The 17,433-nt window shown below is 40.2% G+C and overlaps 1 protein-coding gene across 3 annotated transcripts in view; it reads right to left on the bottom strand.

Annotated features, from left to right (window-relative positions):
* LOC128701878 (organic cation transporter protein) overlaps window positions 1–5,439 on the bottom strand; it is a 181,164-nt gene extending 175,725 nt beyond the window's left edge. For 2 of the 3 annotated variants that reach the window (XM_053795845.2, XM_053795844.2), the window contains exon 1: window positions 4,686–5,439. The gene's annotated coding sequence lies outside the window, so the exon portion shown is untranslated. The remainder of the gene's footprint in view (window positions 1–4,685) is intronic. The other variant, XM_053795846.2, reaches the window with a different exon arrangement.
* Between the last annotated feature and the right edge of the window lie 11,994 nt (window positions 5,440–17,433).

Consider the following 17,433-nt stretch of genomic DNA (forward strand, 5'->3'; position numbering starts at 1 on the left):
GTCCGGAATTCGAGACCGTGCATGAAGGCCAAGCTATATACAGCATAGGAAATGGCAGCATCAAGTACACTGTTGCACCAGGAACCGACCCACAGACCACCAACGCCATACTAGAAGACCTACGCATTGACAAGATGCGCATTCTAAAACCTGTCATGCTCTCAAAATCAGCATATAGAAGAATTGTAAACGGATCAATCACTCCATGGCATGATCGCACATAAGTCACGTGATCACTAGCTGCCATCTCCTGCCTGCCTCTCCCCTCTCGCCAGTCTCCACCAATCACAAGCCAGTCAACACCTCGCGCTGATGAGATGCACACAGCCGTGCTCCCGTGTTACCTATCAAGCTTGCCTGTGTATCCTGACTCTCAAGCTCGTTCCTGCAAATTCCTTCACGTTGAGCTCTGCTGCTGGGTCAAGCCCTGGCTCTTTCTCTAAGACTAAGGACACTCCTCTCAAGACCTACTCTTCGTCTGTCCAGTCTTCCCCGCTCACCCCATCATGGGGTCTTACCTAGAATCATTCATTCATTCATTCACCTTCAGCAACGTCAACATGGCAACCAGAGCTCTCGCTGAGGGCCTGGCTATTCACTACTTCCACATCAACCCAACCTTCATTGAAGAAGAAAAATTCCTACAAATCCCACACTGCTCATGCTACAGGAGCAAGGTAGGTTACGAATTTCTTGAAATACGGGGGACTGCGCAGTTCTTGAGTCACAAGGAGTTTGTAATCAACCTATAGTCAGCAGTGAGGTGCGGACTTTGAGTCCACACAAATAAGTTTGTCGGCAATCCGTGAATGAAATATGCTGACATAACACCCCCTAGGGGTAATTTATTGTTTACATAATATGATCTATTACAGCCCGTTGAGAGATGATCATGACAAAAAAAAAAAAATACATACCACCAAAGACTGCACTGCCAAGGACAAAACATTCTGTCCTACCTGTGACCTCGAGGGTTACGATTTCAAAAACTGCACCACTGCTGCACCACCTAAATGCCTGAACTGCAAGAATGATCACCATACTCTCGCGGCCAGATGCCCTACCAGAAGAGACAGCCAAGAAACAATACCATCAACAAAATAAGCCCAACCCACAAACAACCTCATATGCCACTATCACCAAGCTTCAAGCAGACACCACCAAGATTCTACAAGCCATGCAAGCAGCCTCCACCAATCCCCTGCCAGCTCCTGCTGGCGACTCCACCAAAATCCTTTACTGCATTATGTATGCCCATGTACAGAATGCAGCTGAGCTTGGTTCCTTCAATACCACCATCAACGAACTCTTCAAGCTCAACAACATGCCGGGATTCACATTCCCTGCATCACCACCTTCCATTGGGATTCTCAAATCCACTGCAAATGTCACCAACATTGTCGTTACTCCACCGCTACCTCAACCCCCACCCGACACTGAGTTGGCCCAACCAGAGACCTCTGAGACCTCAGAAGAACCCACCAACGAGAACCCACCACCATCCGCCTCCAACCCTACGGCTACTGACCTATCAGAAACCCCGGCTCGCCCAGCTCAGCCCCCACCAGCAGCCACACCGATCCTCAAATACGACTATGCCACGTTCTGCAACACGAAACCATACAGTAGAGCTATGCCCTTCCCAGAACTCAGCCGATGACTCCAAGACAACACTGCAAAGTACATCGTTCACGGAACTCAACTTCCGACCGTACAATCCATACTCGACATCCTCAACGACAAAATACACATCCACCACTCCAAAATGAAGGTATTAAACCTCACAAGAGCAAAATTAAACTCAGTCAGAGACGACTCTGACAGCAGCACAGTCTAATCATCACCCATCTGCAACCAAAGTCCACCAGCACTTTGCTATTTAGCTAAAGCTGGGGTGTGGCTCCAAAACGATCCTGTTTTTCTAGACACCACTGCCATTCCAGCCATCTCCTGCCAGGCATCTGAGACCCAGCCCTACTCTACTGACTCTGCTGCCAACAGCACATCTCGCTCCAGCACAACCCCCTGCAGTACCTCCTGCTCCACCCTCCCAACCTCTTCTAATTTTCCATCCCTCCCCTCCCTTTTCTTTCCCCATCTCACCTATCCTCAGGTCAGAACCTAGAACCTCGAACTACTAGTACTACTGCTGCTGCTACTACTACTACTACTACTACTACTACTACTACTACTACTACTAATAATAATAATAATAATAATAATAATAGTTATTATTATTATTTTTATTATTAGAGAAGGAACAACAAATATATCAGATAGTTTTTTAGTTTTAACTACAGTCAGAGTAAAAGTTAGACTGTGTTCAAGGAGAAAGACATCAGCAAGCAAAAGAGAGGTGAAAATTTATAAACTAAAGGAAGAGGCGGTTAGGATAATATATAACTTGACTCACGAAATCGTAAGATTCATTCAACTAGGTATATTTCTACACCATAGGAAGGTTAGCATAGGCACCACTGTGACCACACTTGCAAGTTTTTACTGACGAATCTCCAGCTAGCGTGGCCGTGACGAACTCTAGCTCAAGTCCCCTCAAAGCCGTTAACATGACTCGAAATAGTAATGACACGATTGCTAACGCGACGGTCTGGAGTTTTGAGACTCTCTGACCGCGGGTTCAAATCCCGCCCGTGGTATGGTTAGGATAATATATAAGCAATTAATGGTAGAAAGATGGTTTAGTGAGAGCATAGATAATGAGGAAGTTGAAGAAGTATGGAATAGACTTAAGAATGGAATGTTAGAGTGTGCGGCAGAAGTTTGTGTATATAGGAGGGTGGGTGTGGGAGGGAAGAGGAGCGATTGACAGAGTGATGATGGAGTATAAGGAGAGTAAGAGGAAGGTAAAGAGAGTGATAAGTGAATGTAAAAGGAAAGCATATGACAGAGTAGGATTGATGGGATCAAGACAGAAATATTTGAAGCAGGTGGATATATAGTTTTATAGTGATTGGTGCTTTTATTCAATAAATTAGTGAAAGAGGGAGGTGTATCTAGGGACTGGCAGTTAACATGCTTAGTTACTTTGTATAAAAGTAAAAATGACAGAAGAGAGCGTAAGAATTATAGGAGAATAAAGCTGTTGAGTTTACTGGTAACTTGTACTGTAGACTTATTGTTGAATTAATTAAAAGTAACATGGAGAGCAGGAAATATTGCTATGAAATATTATGAAAATAAGAAAGTCTGTCTTTGTTCATTATAATGGCTCCCTAAAAACTTCAATCTTTTTGGTCCTAAGTTTTCATCCTTAATTATATTCTATTTCAAATTATCAACAATTGTATATAGGAAAAAATGTTTTATTTCTTGAATTAGAAAATCCTGTTTGGTGAAATTGGTTTAAAAAACTGCAAATTGGCGTCCCTTTTTCCCTAACCCAACGTAATTAAGATTCATAAATATTTATGGTTAGAAACATGGGAAACTTTTTATTAATTAAAACTGGCAAATTAAAATTTAAACATCTCAAAGTGAGCTTCAAGCTTTCTATTAATAAAGTCCAAAAATTGTGAAAGTTTGAAGTTAATTAGGCAAGACATTCTCCAGTAATTGATCTGATTCCAAATTTTAAAACAATTTCAGTAAAATTAAATATTTGCCTCTACTCAGAATAAACTTATGGTATAAACCATAACTACGGGCGGGATAGAACCCACGATCAGAGAGTTATAAAACTCCAGACCGACGTGTTAGCCACTGGACCAGCAGGCTACAGGAAGATTCATTGTTGATGCCATCATCAATACTACACTCCAAACACTGTACTGTTGATGTCATCATCAATACAACAATACAAACACTGTACTGTTGATGTCATCATCAATACAACAATACAAACACTGTACTGTTGATGTCATCATCAATACAACAATACAAACACTGTACTGTTGATGTCATCATCAATACAACAATACAAACACTGTACTGTTGATGTCATCATCAATACAACAATACAAACACTGTACTGTTGATGTCATCATCAATACAACAATACAAACACTACTGTGACACAATGGTCTATAATGACACAAAAGTTGTCCTACATCATGCCTCACGATAACATAATAACATGATAACAAACAAATCACAGAACAGGTGGCGCTTGGAAACTTGGCGAGTAAGTCGTACTCCGCCAGCTGGGCGACTAAGTCGAACTCCGCCAGCTGGGCGAGTGGCTAACACACTGGCTTGTGAGTTTTAGGACTTATTTAAGCTCCTTTCCTTTTCCATGGTAAACAATTTTGCCTTTTCATTCACGATATTACATATGGTTCCCTACTATACGACATAAAATATTGTTTTCAATAAACATTTCCTTCTTTATTAGTTTACTATTGCTAGTTTCTTTATTATATTTATGGGGTAGCAATAAATTCGCTGAAGATGAAGAATGACAGGGAAATGTGAGCTCTCAGGTTTGATGGGTGGAATACGGTATTTCCAATTCCTTGAATTAAAAAGAATTCACCATTATTAACGCATCTGCTTAAAGCTGTTGGTAACGTCATAATATGTTTTCTCAACTGTGGAGAATAGTCCACATCAACACATGATACAAAATAATCACAGATAAAATGGAATACTTGGCTTCACCAAGAACCGTAGTAGTTTCAGTTTAACCACTTTATGTACGACTCGTCAGTAATCATTATTGTTATTACTATTATGTTGACAGTTTAGTAAACTAGCACGTAACGGCAACCACTAGCAGCCAGAGCGGCAGACTTTACACACTGAGAGACACCCACTGACTGGCAACACAAGCTGGGGTAAAAGTTCACCTGTACGACGCCATTACAAGGTGATCCTCAGTCTGGGGCGATGCAACAGATATAAGTAGTTTAGAAAGCCGACACTTGGAAGAATGAGATACTTTTGTAACATTTTGGAAACATTATTCTGGAGACCTGTAATGTTGACAGGTCCTTCTCTAACACAAGCATCTCACCACAGTACTACTACTACTACTACTACTACTACTACTACTACCACTGCTACTACTACTACTACTACCACTACGACTATTACTACTACTGCTACTGCTACTACTATTACTACTACTGCTATTACTACTACTACTACTATTACTACTACTACTACTACTAGTACTACTGCTACTACTACTACTACTGCCACTACTACTACTACTACTACTACTACTACTACTTCTAGTACTACTACTACTACTACTACTACTATTACTACTACTACTACTACTACCACCACCACCACTACTGCTACTACTACTACTATTACTACTACCACCACCACTACTACTACTACTACTACTACCACCACCACCACTACTACTACCACTACTACTACTACTACTACTACTACTACTACTGCTACCCTCTCGCAGCTTTCCACCTTACTACTGCTCCTATGTACATTCGTTTTTATTTACCTCAATATGAGGACTGAAGAAGCCGCTCGTGGTGAAAAGTTTGTTTAAATAAATGTCCTGAATTGTATATAAGTGTCTTTTTTCCACCTGCGCTAGTGATAAGAGTCACTCATATTATAAACTTTATTCAAGAACCACAAGAGTGACTGTGTCACCTTCCCAGGAGTAGACATAATACATTGTTAAAGTGAGACAAGAAATATTTAGAAGAAACAAGAAGATCTCTGGACAATAAGACTCGTGAACTGAAATTCTGGAGCAATGACGAGTAAAAACAGTCTTATTTAGCACAGATGTGATGATGAGCACCTTAACAATGCAATAAAGTCAGTGTTTCTGGAATATAAATTACAAAGGCTAAAGCGAATGGAAACCACTGAGAGGAATGAACAGAGGATGACTGCAGAAAGCCTGCTGATCCTTGCCCTCACGTCCTTATCAAACAGAGGATGACTGCAGCAAGCCTGCTGATCCTTGCCATCACGTCCTTATCAAACACAGGATGACTGCAGCAAGCCTGCTGATCCTTGCCATCACGTCCTTATCAAACAGAGGATGGCTGCAGCAAGCCTGCTGATCCTTGCCATCACGTCCTTATCAAACAGAGGATGACTGCAGCAAGCCTGCTGATCCTTGCCCTCACGTCCTTATCAAACAGAGGATGGCTGCAGCAAGCCTGCTGATCCTTGCCATCACGTCCTTATCAAACAGAGGATGACTGCTGCAAGCCTGCTGATCCTTGCCATCACGTCCTTATCAAACAGAGGATGACTGCAGCAAGCCTGCTGATCCTTGCCCTCACGTCCTTATCAAACAGAGGATGACTGCAGCAAGCCTGCTGATCCTTGCCATCACGTCCTTATCAAACAGAGAATGACTGCAGCAAGCCTGCTGATCCTTGCCATCACGTCCTTATCAAACAGAGGATGACTGCAGCAAGCCTGCTGATCCTTGCCCTCACGTCCTTATCAAACAGAGGATGACTGCTGTGGAGAAATTTTCTCCAGGAGGGGGGTATTAGCCCCCATCATCCCCTTTCATCCCTTTTCAGCCCTGAGGGGCCCAGCCCTCTCAGAAGGGGCAAACATCTTGTTTACTGCTACAGCACGTAATTGATCCCAGATGCAATATGAGTATGTGACTTGGTCAAGCGACCGCCGCTCCGTGCAAGACTCTAGTGTTGCAAAGTGTATTTTAATAAAAGACAGTCCATCTCTTACCTTAGCAGGACAATTAAGGAAAATCCTGCTCCCACTTTATTACCATGGTAAAGATAGTGTACATTGTTGTCTATGCTTAAGACAGCAAGAATCAAATATTCTGCTTTGCTTCATCGAGGAAGTGGCAAGGAAGCAAAAAGTACTAGGTCAGCTTTTCCTTTATGTGCTAGGGGCTGTGACGGCGTGGGGCACTGTGAGGTCAAATTACTTTTGACTCTACTGAGAGTGACACTGACGCCAGGATAACCAACAAAGAACACTGATCCGTGCGTTAGTGTGAACAAAGTATCTCATAAAACACAATAAACACTTAAGAGAAGTGTGATCAGCTTCTTTAGTGATAAGATTGTGAACAATAAAGACAGACCTTGTGGAACATAGTGTACCAGTGTGCGTATTCCTAGACTATGGACGACGTGGACATCCAAGGACACTTCAGCTTCTATCAAGTCACCGATACCTGTCGAAGGTGTGAAGAACACCATAGGTCATGCTACAGGAGCGCGGTAGGTTACGAATTTCTTGTAATACTGGGGACTGCACAGTTCTTGAGTCGCAAGAAGTTTGTAATCAACCTATAGTCGGTAGTGAGGTGCGGACTTTGAGACCACACAAGTAAGTTTGTCGGCAATCCGTGAATGAAATATGCTGACATAACACCCCATAGGGGTAATTTATTGTTTACATAATATGATCTATTTCAGCCCGTTGAGAGATGATCATGACAACAATTCAAGACCTCGTCTGCAGGGGCGGCTGTGTAGACAATTTGCTGTCTTTTATCAGCTAAGTATTCCCTATATTTAAAATTATGAACTTAGCTGGTAACCCATTCCTCGACAATTTTGGTCCCGCTCGAACCGGATATAGGCCACACTGTGGTCCAAATATGTTGTACTACAGTGTAAAAATAACCTACGAGCCAAGGTCCTTCGAAAAAAGCTGTAAAACTAGTGTTTTACAATATAATCAGTATATATGAGTCCCTCCAGACTCAATCACAGAGAATGGGCAGCCAAAAGAAAACGGGCGCTCACCCAGCGTTCACCCAAAGAAAACGGGAGCTGGGTGACTCACCCAACAAGAAAACGGGGGATGGCACCCGGTATCCACTGCTCCAAGCTCGAGAAATGCTGGCAACAAAAACAACCCAACTGATGTTCAGTTTGTTTATAATGTTTATAGACAAAAATTAAGAAACAAAATTGTGTTAAAGTTTGTTTCTTATAGATATACCTGTTATATTAAAGGAACTTATACATAAAGTGTAATCTTTCAAATACATATTAACAGTGACATTTATGTATGTGTAACTAATATTCACGTGTGATTTGCAGTTATACAGTGACATTTATAGTGTATAGTGAATGAAGTGTATAACATTATTTACGATTAATTATCGTGGTCAGGCTGACACAGCAATCTCAAGCCATAAACACCAGCCATATGTACTCTGTACCCTTCATGGTCATTGACCCTGAGGTTAAGCTTAGTGGATCAGTAGTGTCTGACTCGATTATTGCTGACTTAAGCATAAAAAAACTCAGCTGTATAGCAGTACAATGTTTTTTAAACACTCTAAGTGTGGTGCTTGAATTCTCGATATACCATTAAAATGGCTTGTTTGAGAACTCAGTTTCAGTCTTTACAGACTAAGATTACACAATTAGAAAATCTAATTTCAGTCTGTATAGAATTAACTCAAGATACAAAGATAGATTTTGATGACCTTCAGGTCAAATTTGAATTACTTAAACAACGTCTGGAAATAATTAATTCAGACTATTCACATTATGAAAAATAATTTCTTGAATCAGACCCATCTGAGGATGAAATTAAAAATGTTTTGGATACTTCAAGTAATCAACAATTAAGGTGGACAGGAGGACAGCCAATCTGCCGCAAAACTCTGTCACAGAGACCTACTGTAACTAGTGGTCAAACACCTGTTACACCTGTAACAACAAGTGTGCCATTACCAAGTTTACCTACCTTGTCATTACCTATTTTCCAAGGTCATAATTATTCAATTCAATTCAATTCAAATTCAATTCAAAGTTTATTCTCTATAGGGATTACAATGCTGAATTTACAGAATTTGGTTATTGTGTGGTTTACATGTAGTAGAATAATAATTACAGAGTGTACCACTAGAACTCCTAGCATGGCTAGGCATTTCGGGCAGACTTAGATTAAATCTTAAGTTTAAAATATAACAAAAATTATGAGGTAAGTTGGTATTATGGCTAAGTGACTAAATACTAGTTTGAGAGCTTAGCAATGTGAATGCTTTTGTTTTGGCACTATACATAGTTTCAGTATAGGAGAATCACTTATGACTAGTTAAGATTCATTATTTTAAGATGAAGAATTCATTAGTAGTTTTCAGTCTATAGTAAATTCACGAACTGACATAGATGAGATTGCTAAGTTCAATTATCTTAAATGTCTTGTGAAGGGAGAACCCTATGAACTGATTAAGTCATTTCCGGTGGTTAAAGGTAATTATCAAATAGCCTTACGTGTCTTAGCAGACAATTACTTTGATGCTGACAAGGTCAGAGTTAGACATGCAGTCTTAATATCAAGCTTGAAGCCACCCAAACATTCTTTTTCAGACTTACAGGCATTTAGAATCACATTAGACAATAGTTACAGATCTCTAGGTGCTAAATATGACCTAAGACAGTGTGACTGGTTTATCAGTGGTATTGTACAGGATGAATTGTAACCACAAACTATTGCATGCAAGCAATGAGACAAGATGAAAAATCCACAAATCCCGTGGATAACACACCTTCAACTCAGTATAAAAAGAGTATACCTACTCCCACTAAACCACAGAATGGGAAATCCCATATAGGCATTTATCAAGCTGTGAATAAAACAGACAGTAAACAAACTGTCACACATAAACGTACTCCAAAATGTGTACTTTGTGATGGAACACATTGGGCACAGTATTGTATTCAATACACATCAATGGAGGCACGTAAACAACGTGTTCATCAGCTGAAAAGGTGCATCAAGTGTTTAGGTGAACACAAGGGAGGAAAATGCTCACTGAAGAGGTGTTTTAAATGCAACGGTATGCATCATACAGCATTATACAGCAGAAGACTTCCACAGAATCAGGAAGTCAACAAGAAACAGCATTAAATGTGAGAGATAAGTTTAAAGCAACTGCTCTCCCGATAGCTCGAGTTGAGTTATCTAATAAATTACACAGAACCAATGTGCTAACACTATTTGATCAAGGCTCACAAAGGTTCTTCATAAGAAGAACAGTGTTGCAGAAACTGAATAACCAACCCTATGCCAAAGTACAGTTAGATACAGCTGGGTTTTTCCACAATTCTGGTAAACAGACATATGGCCTAGCCAGAATCACTGTTGGTCTAGGAAACAGGAAAAAGACAGTAGAACCTGTGGTAGTAGATGATTTGTCTAAATCTGTGCAGATCCAGGGATTAAAAGAAACAGTTGCAGCACTGAAAGCAGCTAAGGTCAAGTTAGCCTGTCCTGACATACAGACGGACACAATTAGTCCAATTGATTTAATCATTGGAAGTGATTATTATCACTGTTTTGTGCAAAATATATTAAGTAAACATGATGTTCACTTACTGCAAACAGCAGGAGGCCACACGATAAGTGGTCCCATTCCCTCTCAAAGTGGGAAAGAAGCTGATATTGATTCAGTGGAAAATGTACTAATTACGAGAATAACCACTGATCATGTACCACAGCAAAAATTATCATTGCTGGAAGAAATGAATGAACTAGTTGCTAAGTTGTGTGATTTAGATGCGATAGGCATTGATGTACATAAACCAAGCCCACAAGAGTCTCAGACTTATAACCAATATTTGGACACTGTCAAATATGAAGATGGACAGTATTGGGTTAAGTTACCATGGAAATTAAATCCACCACATCTGAGTAGCAATTATCGCATGGCTATCGGACAAATGAAAGCACAAATACATGTGCTCAGGAAGAATCCAGAGCTACTGACTGTCTATGATAATATCATACAAGAACAGTTGGACAATAAATTCATTGAGGAAGTAGTCGAGAACAAGTTGAAGACAGAAGCTAATTATCTCCCGCACCATGGAATCAGAAAAAATTCTGAAACCACTCCACTACATGTTGTATATAATTGCAGCGCTCGTGCAAATAAAGATGTAGCAAGTCTTAATGACTGTCTGATGACCGGACCCTCACTAACTGAGAAGCTTGGAGACGTGCTTATGAAATTTCGCACAAACCCGTATGCCTACACGGCTGATATTTCCAAAACTTTCTTAAGAGTAGGACTACAAGAAATAGATAGAGATTATACTCGATTCTTGTGGCCTGAAAAATCCACATGATCCTCAAAGTCCTGTGAAAACTTATCGTTTCAAATCAGTATTATTTGGTGCAACATCCTCTACATTTTTACTAGAAGCTACTCTAAATACACATTTGAAGAAATCTGAAAGTCCATTCAAAGAAATCTTAAAGAAAAGTTTCTATGTGGACAATCTTCAAGGAACTGTGAAAAAAGAGGAGGATTTGAAATCCTTATACAGAGAAGCTAACAAGGAGATGAAAGAAGCAAATATGCCTCTAAGGATGTGGAATACAAATTCAAAGCAATTAATGGAACTTTTCAAAGAATATTTCCCTGAAACTGAAATTCCTGATTGCAACAATATGCTGGGACTTAATTGGAACACACAGGAAGGTACTTTGAGTCTCAAGAGGAAAAACAAGAAATCACGCAGTACACTCACTAAACGTTGTTTACTGTCAGAGGAATCACAATTTTTTGATTCTCTAGGACTCGTCTCACCAATTACCATAAAAGGTAAAATGCTTATGCAAGATGCATGGAAACTCAAAATTGGATGGGATGAGAGTAGTGTTGATTTCTACAGAGTGGCTCCTTCTACAGAGCGGCTCCCACAGTACGGTCTCCTCTCAGTGGCTTCCTCCGAGTGGCTCCCTTTTTCACACCTATGTGCTAATGACCTTTCACACACCTATGTGCTAATGACCTTTTTCACACCTATGTGCTAATGACCTTTTTCACACCTATGTGCTAATGACCTTGACCCCACCCACGACCCCCGCCCACAACCCCCGCCGACGACCCCCCACCCGCGCCCCCCGCCCACGACCCCCCACCCACGCCCCCACCCGCGCCCCCACCCGCGCCCCCACCCGCGCCCCCACCCGCGCCCCCCGCGCCCCCCGACAGTCGCGCCGACCCACCTGCCCCGTCGCGCCCTCGCGCCCCGCCCGCGCCCCTCGCGCCCTGCCTGCTCCTTCTGCTGCGCCTTCTGCAGCGTCGTCCGGATCGCCCCCGGGCCCCGAATTTTTTTCCGATTTTTTTCAATTTTTTTTTTGAATTTCTTGTGCTCTCCTCGGATCAAATTTTTGAGGTTCCCCCTCTCCCCCACTTTCACCCACACCCCATTTTTTTTTCACGATAATACAAAGACTCCATCTCCTTGGATCAAGTTTTTGGGTACCCCTCCTTTCACCCCAATTTTTTTTCTCTCGATAATACAAAGACTCCATCTCCTTGGATCAAGGTTTTCTCGATAATACCAAGTCTCCATCTCCTCGGATCAAGTTTTTTTGGATCCCCCCCTCTCAGGGTAAGCATTCAAATGAACTCCCACTTTCACCCCCACCCCAAATTTTTTCGATTTTTTTTTATCGATAATACAAAGACTCCATCTCCTCGGATCAAGTTTTTGGATTCCCCCCCTCTGGGGGTAAGCATTCAAATGAACTCTTCCTATGGGGCATGGTACTTTCTCTTACTACAGGTCTAAACAAATGTGACGTCAGTATTCCTCTCATTAATGTTAAATGAACTAAAAAGTGTGTTTACTCGGCGGTCAGTGACGTCACGTGATGACCTCACACATACAGGCTGAATCTTGTCGACTTCCCCCTATGTCAGTGACGTCACGTGATGACCCCGCACACAGGCTGAATCTTGTCGACTTACCCCTACACATTCCATATACAACATAGGGAAAACATTTTCACTCTTAACCCAGGATAACCCAAATAATTCACATTTTTTCGTTAATACCCACAAAAATCCACAATTTCTTCACAAAATACAACACAAGTCTAGACATTTTTCTCGTTTTAACTATTTCATCAGAAAAAGTCACCACATCACTTATAACCACTTTTCCATTAATTCACTAGACACAATTTTACATATTACAAAGTTAATACGCACACACACCTCACTTTGAACACTTTCAAAACACTCTCATAAATCATTTGAATACTCACAAAAATACCTTTGAACATTTCTAAACAACACTGAAACACTTCCAAAATATCATTTTGAATACTCCCAAATAAGATTTGACAGCTCTAATTTATCTGCACTTACACATTTCATTAAATTACAACTCATCCCCCCCTAAAACTCCTCCCTCAGTCTCCAGACTTCACAACATTATCACAAAACTAACTCAAACACTTTGCTTTGAACATCACCAAAAAACACCATCAATTACCTTTAATACTCCAAAAACATCACTCGAACACCCCCAAATCACCTCTGAATACTCCGAGAACACCTTCATAAATACTCTCATAAATCATTTGAACACCTTCAAAAACACCTTTGAATAACCTCAAAACACCATTTGAGTACTCCCAAATACACCACTGAATACTACTAAAACACCACTGAATACACTCGAAACACCACCAAAATCACCATAAACTAAGATCAACACCCACATCCCACAACACACACAACACCCACATCCCACATCACCCACAACCCACATCACCCACACCCCACAACACACACAACCCACATCACCCACACCCCACAATTTTTTTTTCTCGTTTTAACTAATTTCATCAGAAAGTCACAACAACAACAACAACCCACAACTTATAATCACACCTTTGAATAACCTCAAAACACCATTTGAGTACTCCCAAATACACCACTGAATACTACTAAAACACTACTGAATACACTCAAAACACCACCAAAGTCACCATAAACTAAGATCAACACCCACATCCCACAGCACCCACAACACCCACATCCCACATCACCCACACCCCACATTTCCCTAACCTAACTTATCCTAACCTATCCTAACCTAACCTAACCTAACCTATCCTAACCTATCCTAACCTATCCTAACCTAACTTAACATAACCTAACCTAACCTAACCTAACCTAACCTAACCTAACCTAACCTAATCTAACCTAACCTAACCTAACCTCTCCTAACCTAACCTAACCAACCTAACCTATCCTAACCTATCCTAACCTAACTTAACCTAACCTAACCTAACCTAACCTAACCTAACCTAATCTAGCCTAACCTAACCTAACCGAACCGAACCGAACCGAACCGAACCGAACCTAACCTAACCTAACCTAACCTAACCTAACCTAAAATAACCTAACCTAACCTATCCTAACCTAACCTAACCTAACCGAACCGAACCTAACCTAACCTAACCTATCCTAACCTATCCTAACCTAACCAAACCGAACCTAACCGATCCCAACCGAACCGAACCGAACCGAACCAAACCTAACCTAACCTAACCTAACCTAACCTAACCATACCTAACCTAACCTAACCTAACCTAACCTAACCTAACCTAACCTAACCTAACCTAACCGAACCGAACCTAACCTAACCTAACCTAACCTAACTTATCCTAACTTATCCTAACCTAACATAACTTATCCTAACCTAACCTAACCTAACTTATCCTAACCTAACCTAACCTAACCTAACCTAACCTAACTTATCCTAACCTAACCTAACCTAACCTAACCTAACCTAAGTTATCCTAACCTAACCTAACCTAACTTATCCTAACCTAACCTAACCTAACCTAACCTAACCTAACCTAACCTAACCTAACTTATCCTAACCTAACCTAACCTAACCTAACCTAACCTAACTTATCCTAACCTAACCTAACCTAACCTAACTTATCCTACTCAAATCCACTAAAATCACTGTAACCAAGATATTCACAAAACTCTATGACCACCTAACACACACACACACACACACACACACACACAAACACACACACACACACCTCACTTTACTTTGAACACCTTCAAAACACTCTCATACATCATTTGAGACCCCCTTTTTTCAATATCTCTCATCCACAACCTTTATCATCTCACTACAGAACAACCCCAAGATTACTTCGAACACTCTCATAAATCGTTTGAATACTCACATAAACACCTTTGAACATTTCCGAACAACACTGAAGCACTTCCAAAATATCATTTTGATTACTCCCAAATAAGATTTATCATCTCTAATTTATCTACTCTTACACATTTCATTAACTGAAATTACAACACATCCACCATACTACTCCCTCACTCTCCAGACTTTACAACATTAACACAAAAACTAACTCAGACACTTATGACATGGGACATTTTACCAAAACTAACACAAACACATATCTGTTATATCTCCAATATCTAAGATCACCATAATCAAGACGTTTACCAAATTCTATAACCCCACCACTAAGACCACACATTTTTTTTGTACACATTCTCTTAAAACATCATCATAACGAAGATCACTAAAACTATCTATACTTTTACTAAGATCACATAACATTTTGTCTTCTCTAACTCACACACCATTTCACATTCTCATTCACACTTACACATTTCATTAAATTACAACTCATCCCCTCCAAACTCCTCCCTCATTCTCCAGACTTTACAACATTAGCACAAAAAAAAAACTAACTCATACACTTATGACATGAGACATTACCATATCTAACACACTGACTAACTTTGAACCAACTCTGAACACCACCGATCTTCTTCAAAAAATACTCTGCACATCATTTGAACACCTTCAAAAAACACCATCAAACACCTCCGAATACTCCCAAAACACTACTGATTACTACCAAATCACCACTGAATACTACCAAGTAACCGTCAAAATCACCAGAAACTATGTTTAACATCACCATCTAACATGCTTTTTATAGAAATCCCCTCAAATCACTATAACCAAGAACTCCCTCCCCCATTTGGCTCATAAAAAAAAAAAAAAAGCATGAACACAAACCTAATACGCAAACACTTAGTACATGTTGACCATCAACTGAAAACATATCTTGTACACACATATAATCTAAGACAACCACCAACTACAGTCACCTATGTTCACTTACCTCAAAAATCACTAATATCACAGAAAACACTCATTTTTATAAACATTTCCCACAAAAAAATCATATTTGACAATATCTAAGCGCACTCACCTCACTACCACCAACACACGATGTCACACCTCACAGGACCGACGAGCTCACCTCCAGTGACGTCACACTCCCATTGTGTTACTTGGTGGTTGGTAACATCACACCCAACCCACCTTGTTTCAACCTGTTGTACCCTACATTATCTAAGAACACTATATCCAAGACGATTACCAGATTTTATGATCCCACCACCAAGATCACAGAAAACACACATTTTTATAATTATTCACACAAAAATCACGATCACCAATTCAATATCATGTTTACCGTCATGTATCATCACTCATCACCAAGATCACCAAAATATAAGATCATGCATCTCAAAACTACTATGATCATTGAAAACACTTATTTTTTTAAACATTCGCACAAAAGTAAGACATACACAAAAATACCACAACACTTCCACCAACAACTGTAACATAACATGAGCACTATAACATATCACTATCACAAAAGAAATAATACACAGACACCCACATCTTATACATTTCAATCACAAATTTAAGACATGAGACATACACACCAAATCTAAGACATTCACCTCCAACTAAGACATACACATCTTAACTAAGACATACACCAAAAACCTATACTTGACATACTGCGGTATGAATATTCATACCGTATTTATGTTGCATATCACATTCCCTCATCCACATCATCCCTAAAACATCCTTCCTTATTCATTCCGTATATCTCCTAGAGTTGTTTTAACCCCGACGGGCCCATCACGACGTAGGAGCCAGAGCAACCATCACCACTCCAACACCACCTACTACACTCTGGCTCCTAATGTCGAGATGGGCCCGTCGGGGTTAAAACAACTCTAGGAGATATACGGAATGAATAAGGAAGGATGTTTTAGGGATGATGTGGATGAGGGAATGTGATATGAAACATAAATACGGTATGAATATTCATACCGCAGTATGTCAAGTATAGGTTTTTGGTGTATGTCTTAGTTAAGATGTGTATGTCTTAGTTGGAGGTGAATGTCTTAGATTTGGTGTGTATGTCTCATGTCTTAAATTTGTGATTGAAATGTATAAGATGTGGGTGTCTGTGTATTATTTTTTTTGTGATAGTGATATGTTATAGTGCTCATGTTATGTTACAGTTGTTGGTGGAAGTGTTGTGGTATTTTTGTGTATGTCTTATTTTTGTGCGAATGTTTAAAAAAATAAGTGTTTTCAATGATCATAGTAGTTTTGAGATGCATGATCTTATATTTTGGTGATATTGGTGATGAGTGATGATACATGACGGTAAACATGATATTGAATTGGTGATCGTGATTTTTGTGTGAATAATTATAAAAATGTGTGTTTTCTGTGATCTTGGTGGTGGGATCATAAAATCTGGTAATCGTCTTGGATATAGTGTTCTTAGATAATGTAGGGTACAACAGGTTGAAACAAGGTGGGTTGGGTGTGATGTTACCAACCACCA

The sequence above is a fragment of the Cherax quadricarinatus genome, chromosome 69 (genome assembly GCF_038502225.1).
Source record: "Cherax quadricarinatus isolate ZL_2023a chromosome 69, ASM3850222v1, whole genome shotgun sequence".
NCBI classification, from domain to species: Eukaryota; Metazoa; Arthropoda; class Malacostraca; order Decapoda; family Parastacidae; genus Cherax; species Cherax quadricarinatus.